Source organism: Meleagris gallopavo, chromosome 1, assembly GCF_905368555.1.
Source record: "Meleagris gallopavo chromosome 1, MGAL_WU_HG_1.1, whole genome shotgun sequence".
NCBI classification, from domain to species: Eukaryota; Metazoa; Chordata; class Aves; order Galliformes; family Phasianidae; genus Meleagris; species Meleagris gallopavo.
In genome coordinates, this window is record NC_139404.1 from 194,023,629 (window position 1) to 194,031,893 (window position 8,265).

The 8,265-nt window shown below is 52.3% G+C and overlaps 1 long non-coding RNA gene across 7 annotated transcripts; it reads right to left on the reverse strand.

The window, feature by feature from the left end:
• Window positions 1-88: 88 nt before the first annotated feature.
• On the reverse strand, window positions 89-8,085 carry LOC146545871 (uncharacterized). Of its 7 annotated transcripts, none has more exons than XR_014881222.1 (7): window positions 7,361-8,085; window positions 6,952-7,081; window positions 4,982-6,488; window positions 4,797-4,923; window positions 3,533-3,644; window positions 1,632-2,106; window positions 89-1,500 (listed from the first exon to the last, which is right to left on the reverse strand). It is a non-coding gene; the product is annotated as an uncharacterized LOC146545871 (long non-coding RNA). The 7 variants fall into 7 exon arrangements; XR_014881220.1 differs by having other exon boundaries at window positions 89-2,106; window positions 7,361-7,561; window positions 7,746-8,082; XR_014881223.1 differs by having other exon boundaries at window positions 1,632-1,717; window positions 7,361-8,082.
• Window positions 8,086-8,265: the final 180 nt, after the last annotated feature.

Genomic DNA, 8,265 nt, shown 5'->3' on the forward strand with positions numbered 1-8,265 from the left:
GCCAGCTTTGGAGTCAGGGGTGTTTTACTTCCAGCCACATCGGTGATGATCTCCAGGGGACCCTTCCAATTTTAGCCATTCTATGTAAGGGCCTGAGATCTGCCTAGAGGTATTGGACACTGTGCTGCTACTTAAGGGATCCAAGCAGGGTTGCTGTCTGGACAGAGAGGCTGTATCAGTGCTTGAATGTGTGCTTTTGCAGCTTGGGTACTGTGTGTGTGCCTGCACTGGTGACCTTCTGTGTCTACAAGCCAAAGGAGAGGAAAAGGACTTGACTGTGTTTGTTGTGCATGATTGCTGTGTATAGGTGCTGGTGAAGGCAGCATCTTGTCTGTGGCAGTCTGTGTAACTGACTGTGTCAGCAGCCTGTCTGTGTGTCTCTGGGGTACGTGCTTAGTTTCATCTCTGGTTGAATCTGCAAATGGGAGAGTGGCAGCAGTGTCCTCCAGCCTGAGCAAAGATCGTGGGTCTCCAGACATTGGGCTACTATCAATGGTAGTGGCTGGTCAGGAGTGGTCTCAGGCTGTAGCAGCTGCAGGAGGCAGTCATACTCTTCACTTCTTTCAGCAGTCTTGGTATGACAAGCTATGTTTTTTCTTGCCAGCAGCTCCGCTCCAATCTGTAGCTCTTGCTTGTTACCTGGGGGGATAATAGTATGCCAGTGAAATGGGGCAGGGCTCGTGGCTTTGCTCTCTCCCTCCAACAAAAACAGCGGACACACAGGAAGGTCTCTAGGACAGGCCCAGACTGTCCCTCCTCTTGCCAGCTGAGAAGCAATCCCCCTGGGGCTGCATAGAGCCCTTCTTCCTCTCAGAGAAGGCTAAGGTAAGTTGCAGCAGTACTCACTGGCTTACTGACACCAAGTTGGCCAAGGACAGGAGCAGTGACAGGGATAAAGCTGATGTTCCAGCAGACGGCAGTTCTATGCAGCTGGTGCCTGGGGCACAGCCCCTGCTTCTCCCCACTTCAACAGCACAGGAGAGACCCAGATCCACCCTAAGAAGCTGCATGGAGGCTGCAGCCCTCCGCATGCTAACGAGCTTCCTGGACAGCAAAGGCCAAGGGCTGTGATGCACATCAGTGGTGCATTCGTGCTGACCGGCTGCCAGTGGGAGGGAAGTGCTGAGGCTGTGGGAGTGGGCAATGGCCCTCCCCTGTTTATAGGGGGTCCTCATGGTCCATCAGGCTTTCTCCCTCAGAGGTGGAGATGCTGCCTCACCCTCCTTACATCGTGCCCATGCTCTGCAGCCAGAGGAGCAGCGGGCCATAAAAACAGAAAGCACAAAGATCCAGCCCTACTCACAGGGCCATGGCCCAGCCCAAACCAGCTGGGTCCACAGCCCTGGTGACGGGTGAAGGGTTTCTTTACCCAAGCTGCTTTTCCTTTTTTCTCTCCTCCTCTTCTCTTCCGCCTTGTGGCTCCACAGTAGGCCTTTCTTCTCCACCAGCAGAGTGAGACCCAAGAAGTGCCAGCTCCTGAAGCACAGAGTGGGGCACAGCCTGCAGGGACATCCCCACTATTCCAGCTGCCCTACTAAGGGCATTCTCTTGTCCTTTGCTTTATTCCTGATGTGCCCACAGTGTCACGTTCTCTTCCTTGTTCTCACACCCTCTGCTGCAGGAAAACTTACTGACATAGAAAGGTGTGATGATGGTCCTTCAGCCTTCCTGCGGTGACTGTGAGCCTTTGAGTTTTTGCTGAAGTTCAATTTCATACCTGTAAATAAAGGAACTGTTTTTTTCTGTCCCTCTGCTCTGCTTGCTGTTTTTGTTTGTTTTGTTACTGTATCTGCATGTGTTTCCTGCTGCCAAGCCTGTTTTCCCTGGCGTTCTGCTCGACTTTTTTTTCAGTTGGTAACCCTTAGGCTTAGTGTTCCTTGCCCCGCGTGTGAAGTTGCAGGATCAAAGTTCAAAAGATCACCATGTCAAAGGGGCAGAAGACCAAAATTCGCAGGCTGAAAGTAGGTGTTGTCAAAAGGGGACACAGATTGGTGCAGGGAGTACTTTAGGGTGGCCCTGGGAAACATCTGGGATTAACTTGGAAACTTCTTGGGTATCCTGAAGGACACTGAGGAATTTTGGTAGGATGCTGTGAGCTGGAGTACACTGTGGGGGTGACAAGTCACAACACAAAAGAGTGAAAAGAAAAAAGGGAATTGTGAGAGGTAGATTCATAGAATCATAGAAATATTTATATCATTGTGTCAAACTGCACCACTCAGCTTGGCGTCGTCAGCAAACTTGCTGAGGGTGCACTCGATTCCATCATCACTGTCACTGATAAAGGTGTTAACGAGCACCGGTCCCAGACAGAGCCCTGGGGGAGCCGCTCGTTACCGGCCTCCACCTGGACATAAAACCATTGATCACCACCCTCTGTCTGTGGCCTTTCAACCAATTCCTTATCCATCCTGTGGTCCACCCATCAAATCCACTTCACTCCAAGCTGGAGATAAGGATGTGGTGGGGGACGACATCACGGGCCTTGCTCAAGTCCAGCTAAATGACATCGGTCACCTTTCCCTTGTCCACCGGTGCCGTCACTCCATCTTAGACGGCCACCAGATGGGTTAGTCATGACCTTCCCTGGTGAAGCTGTGCTGGCTGACTTAGATCACACACTCATTCCTCACTGATCTAGCATGTCTTCGAGATGGATCTGTTCTTCACCGTTTTCTTAGTAGTTATACATTTGAATCAAATAACTGGTGTTGCTGTCATGAAGAAAGCTCCCTTTGTCTTCTACTGCAGCCGCAATAGCTGCACCGGCACGACTCACATATTTGACAAACATCCAGCCCTGGCTTAGCCAGACACAGCAGCAGTCCGTCTCCCCCCCAGATCACTGACCAGTGTGCTGCTGTGCCACACAGCGCAGCAGCAAGAGCGGGCAGCGCCCACCAGCCTCTTCCCACCCTCACTGCCAGCTGGGATGAGGGTTGGCGCAGTGTGCCCGCTCAGCTTTTCTGCTGAGACAGCTCCCATCAACCACCCAGCACCAAGCCAGCTCACCTGTATGTTCCGCTCAGCCTGAGCTGTGCCCAGCTCACACGCATGCTGCAGCGGTGGGCTCTCACAGGGTGATCTATTCTAAGGAGGCCCAAAGCTCTGTGTCCACATGCGGCACGCTCACCAGAGCACCAGCTCTGCTCACCAGCTGTGGGACAAACGCTCCCACCCCAGCAATGATTGCAACCTTGGTGAGTGCCTGCAGCACTTCTGTGCTTTCATCATAAGCAAAGGGAGGGGTCACCTCCTAGATCCAAATTTTAAGAAACCAGCAGAATGGTCATCCAATGGGGTGATCTGAAGTAAAATAACAAAGAAATCAAGATGACTCTTCTGCACCCAGCTCGGATCAGCCTCTTGCTCAGACACCACGCAATCAGACCAAGGAGATGTTGCCTCTGGGCTGCCTTCAGCATGGAGGCTGGAAGGGTTTGGGCTTCCGAACAATCAGCAAGCATTTGGATGAGCCAGCTTCCTGCTGGGGAGCCCCCTGACATCATTGCTGCCTCTTCTGGTACCATACCTGCAGATGCTTCAGAGATCATTAGCATGGACTTCCTTTCTCCCATCAGCAGCTGCTCCTGCACTGACCTTCATTCATACTGGGATACCATCTGCTTCCAGCACAAGCTGATCTGCGAGACAGAGAAAGAAAACGTGGGATTAACACAAATGCAGAAGCCCAAGGCTGTGTCATCACCACTTATTGCAGCCTTGGAAAGTCAGCTGCAACTACAACCTTGGTCAGAATTAAAACAGGCACCATACATGAACTGTGACCTCTGAAGTTATTGCCATGATCAGAAATAGATGCTGAAATCACTCACTTAACTGTAGGTAGTTACCTCCAAATTCTTTTGCTTTGGGGAACATATGGCAACAAGAAGGAAATGCAGAAAGAGTGGAAGCAGAGACTTGCAGCCTGGTCAATTTGGTGGCCTTCTACAATGGAGTGACAGCATCAGTGGTAAAAGGAAGAGCAGCTGACATCACCTGCCAGACTTTTGCAGGGCCTTCAGTGTTGTGTGAGTTTCCTGTTAGCACTGAACATGGACAAATCTACCACGGAGCAACACGGTCAGCCCTCACTACCTCAGCAGAGGTCAAGCTGCAACCCCATCCTTCAGCCTATCCATGTGCACACAGTTAGGATAGGAGTGAAGGGGAGCAGCGTGAAGCTGTTTGCATTCCCTGCTGTCTGCTGTGGGGTTGTGCTGGTGGCGGTGCGGTTGGTTTGTTTTTTCTTCAGAGGGTGGGAAAGAGCTTTGGGTGGGAAGCACATCCTGTGCCAGAGCATCCTGATGGATCCCAAAGCCAGACAAAATCGGGAACAAACTCGGAGCTCTGCTTCATGGATTGGGATTCTTGGATTCATGGATTGCTTCATGCAAGGGGATTCTGGTGCTAAGCTGAAAATCTATCCAGAACAAATCTGTCCTCCTGATCTAAAAATATAGGCTAAAGAAAACAAGACGTATATTCATCATTACACTGACTACACTAGAGTGTGCTTTGGTGCACACGTGCATCTAGAGGCATCGCTAAGAATTTGATTGCTCCAACCAATCCTTCAGCAACTCAGTAATTCAAGATACCTAACAAAGATTGAGGCTCACTGGGCCATGGGCAAAGCAGGGAGCACATAGGAGGAAACAGGAGTTCAACTCCAGCTCTTCTACACAAAAGACAGGGCGTGCTGAACCAGCACCACGGGAGGAGTTACGACACAGCTGAACAGCTTACAGAGACCTGAGAGTGCCAAAGGACGGTGCCAGGGTAACTCTCACCATTCCTTTGAAGGGGTCTTACGGATGCTTCGGATGCTGATTCCCACCGCCTCTGTCATTTGTAGGAAGTCCAGGCGACAAATGCTCATTTTGTCTGGGTAACGCTTCTATGGTTCTGTGGTTATGACTGGAAAAAAAAAAAGAAAAGAAAAGAAAAGAAAAGCACGCCACCCTGTAAAACTTACCACTCTGCTGTTCTTGTCAGCAGGACATCTCAGATGAGCACTACATGTCCTGCACTTGATGGAAAATTCATCCAAGCCTATATTCCACACAGCTTCATCTCAGTGCCAAAAAGAAACACGTGCAGAGATGTTCAGAAGATTCTTTGTGCAGATAAAGGTGCAGGGTGCGTGTGTATTCTCTTCAATTCTCTTCAGTAATAAATATTAATTTGTAATCCAAAGATAACTTTTCAAGAAGTAGAAAGAAAAGTTGATGAAAAGGAAATACACAAGGAACTATTTTCATCTAAAAAATCCTTGCTAAACCTCTCCCCATCAAAAAGGAAGCATTCTGGGCATTGTTAAGAGCAGTTCGGAGACCATCTTGCAGCACAAAATGCGGCACAGCCCTTTTCTTTTAACAAGCCCCTCATTTCTCTAATTAGTGTCAGATTTCCTCAAGTTAAAATACGTGGATCAGAACAGCCGTTCAGTCCTGCTGAGGTAGGAACCCACGGCTGAAATGTCCCCCCATCCCGTTCCACGCTGTTTCCAGCATCGGTGGGGAAAGGAAGAGCAACTGACATCACCTACCCAGGCTTCTGCAAAGCCTTCGATACGGTCTCACACCACAGGGAGAAGCATGGCGGAGAGCTCTCGTGCCACAAAGCTCGGGGCTGGAGAAATCAAGGTTGCCTCCAAGATGCTGCTTTAAAACAACATGACTTACTGCACATGAGGCATGAAAGACAAGCTTAAGCTTAAAAAGCCTCCAATCCCCGTGGATGTGGCTGTCTGCACAGACATCAGCCGCCTGGTGATGCTCACCCACCAAAGCGCTCGCCCAGCGGATGCCTTTCATAGAATCATAGAATTAGCAAGGTTGGAAAAGATCTCCAAGATCATCCAGTCCAACCGTCCACCTACCACCAATATTTCTCACTAAGCCACGGCCCTCAGTACCACATATCTAATGTTTCTTGAACACCTGCAGGGACAGTAACTCCATCAGCTCCCTGGGCACTCCTGTGGAGAAGTGTTTCTTAGCATCCAACCTGAATCTCCCCTCGTGCAACTTGAGGCCTTCCCCCAAGTCCTATCACTACTTACATGGGAGAAGAGGACGACCCCCACCTCTCTTCACATCACCTCTCTTCAGCTAACTGTAGAGAGGGATAAGGTCTTCCCTGAGCTTCCTCTTCTCCAGACTAAACAATCCCAGTTCCCTCAGCCGCTCCCCATAAGACTGGTGCTCTAGACTCCTCACACAGAAGAGTTTCACTGCTCTTCTCTGGACACATTTCAGGGTATCAGTGTCCTTCTTGTAGTGAGGGACCCAGAACTGAACACAGTACGCAAGGTGAGGACTCACCAGTGCTGAGTACAGGGGGATGATCACTGGCCTGCTCCTGCTGGCTCCAGCCCTTTGCATTGCACTTCCCATCTCAACCGTTCCTTCCGCGGTAGTGCTTGCAGCCTCATTTAGGGCAGCAGCTCAAGAGATCAAGAGGAAGAACACAGCGTGCAACTAGAAGACAAAGCCGAGAAGAGTCAACTCTCTGACCTTGGGCACCACTCACCAACCAACAGCCAGGCCTTGACAACTTGGCTCATCTGAGCACGCGCGGCAGGGCTGTACAACGAGTTTCTTCTTCATTAAAGAACCCACATAGATTCCTAATCCAAAACGAGAACGGCAGGAGTTAATATCGACCAAAGAGCTTCCTATTCCTAGGCCTCATCCTCTTAGCCCAACTTTCCTTGCCTCATCCCCTACCCCAACTCCTGGACGATGCCCGCAGGCTTAAGGTCACTTCTCAAAGACCCCATAGGACTCTTTTCACAGGACTCCATCAAAAAGAATGTCACACTTGTTCTTCCATACACTCAAGCTGACCCAGCAGTGCTATCACAGTCACTTAACACACACAGAAGCATCCAAACCCCGAGCATGCACATCCCCTCCTGTGGTACTGGAGGCCACAGCTCACCTTCACACCGCAGTTTTACACTGATGCAGCCGCGCTACAGCTCCGTGGCTGCCACACAGGGCCTGCAGGACCTCTTTCTCTGCAAGCCCCATCTGCAGGCATTGGTTCATGAGGTTCACCACCTGCCCTCCTGAGCAAAGACAAGCACTTAGACCGAGAGCAAAGTGCCCCTGGCCCGGTCCCCCACCCTCACTCCTGTCAGACATACCCTGGTATGTGGACTCATCCCCAGAGCTTGGCAGGACAACGGCACACGCATCACTCTTCAAACGCCCCATCCCAGCAGCAAGGGATCAAAGCATCGCGACAGCTGAAACCAAGTGCTGCGCGACTTTCCCCTTAGCTCTGAACATGAACAAATGTAGCCCCGAGCCACAGGATGTGAGACAAACAGCAGAAGACAACCAACCTGCAGAACCAGCTCGTTTGGGGTCGGTCCAGACATTTGGGCGCTCCCTTCCAAGGCCCAGGCCAATCTTGCTGATCTGCTCCTCCTTGGTGCAGGGCGAAATGGTGCAGATGCTCTGTGCTGGCTATGCACAGCATGCCTCTGACTTGCTTTTCCTCTCTCCATCTTCCATTAGCAAACAGCCTCTCCAACCTTTCCTTGCTAAATAATCACAGGACGGGGCTTGGAAGGGACCCCCAGGGATCATTGCGTCCAACCCCCCTGCAAAACGGGCTGCCTGCAGCAGGCTGCACAGGTGGGCGTCCATGCGGCTCTGGAATATCTCCAGACAAGGAGAAGCCACAGCCTCGCGGGGCAGCCTGTTCCACAGCTCTGTCATCCTCACCGTGAAGAAGTTCCTTCTCACGCAGGTGCGGAACTGCCCGTGCTCCAGCTGACGGCCATTTCCCCTTGCTTGCGGCCGCGCAGGGCTCCTCTCCTGTTCCGGGACCGCTCTCCCGCACACCTCCGGCGCGGCGGAGCTGTCCTCAGCACTCGCTCCCGTTGTGCCGCGGCTTCCGCCTCGCTGCTGCCCGGACAGCAACGGCTGCCGCCGAGGTGTCCCGCGCCTCCAACAGCCGGCTCCCAACGGCCGCTCCCGCGCGCGGCGGCTCAGCCAATCGCAGCCGGCGGAGCTGCCGCGGACCAACGAGACCCCGGAGGCGGGGCGGGGAGGTGCTGCCGCTGACCAATGAGAAGCAGGGGGCGGTGCTGCCGCTGACCAACGAGAGGCAGGGGGGGCGGTGCTGCCGGCGACCAACGAGAGGCAGGGGGCGGGGCAGCGATGCCGGCGACCAAACGAGAGGCAGGGGGCGGGGCGGCAACGCCGCTGACCAATGAGAAGCCGCGTCAGGAGAAATGCTGGT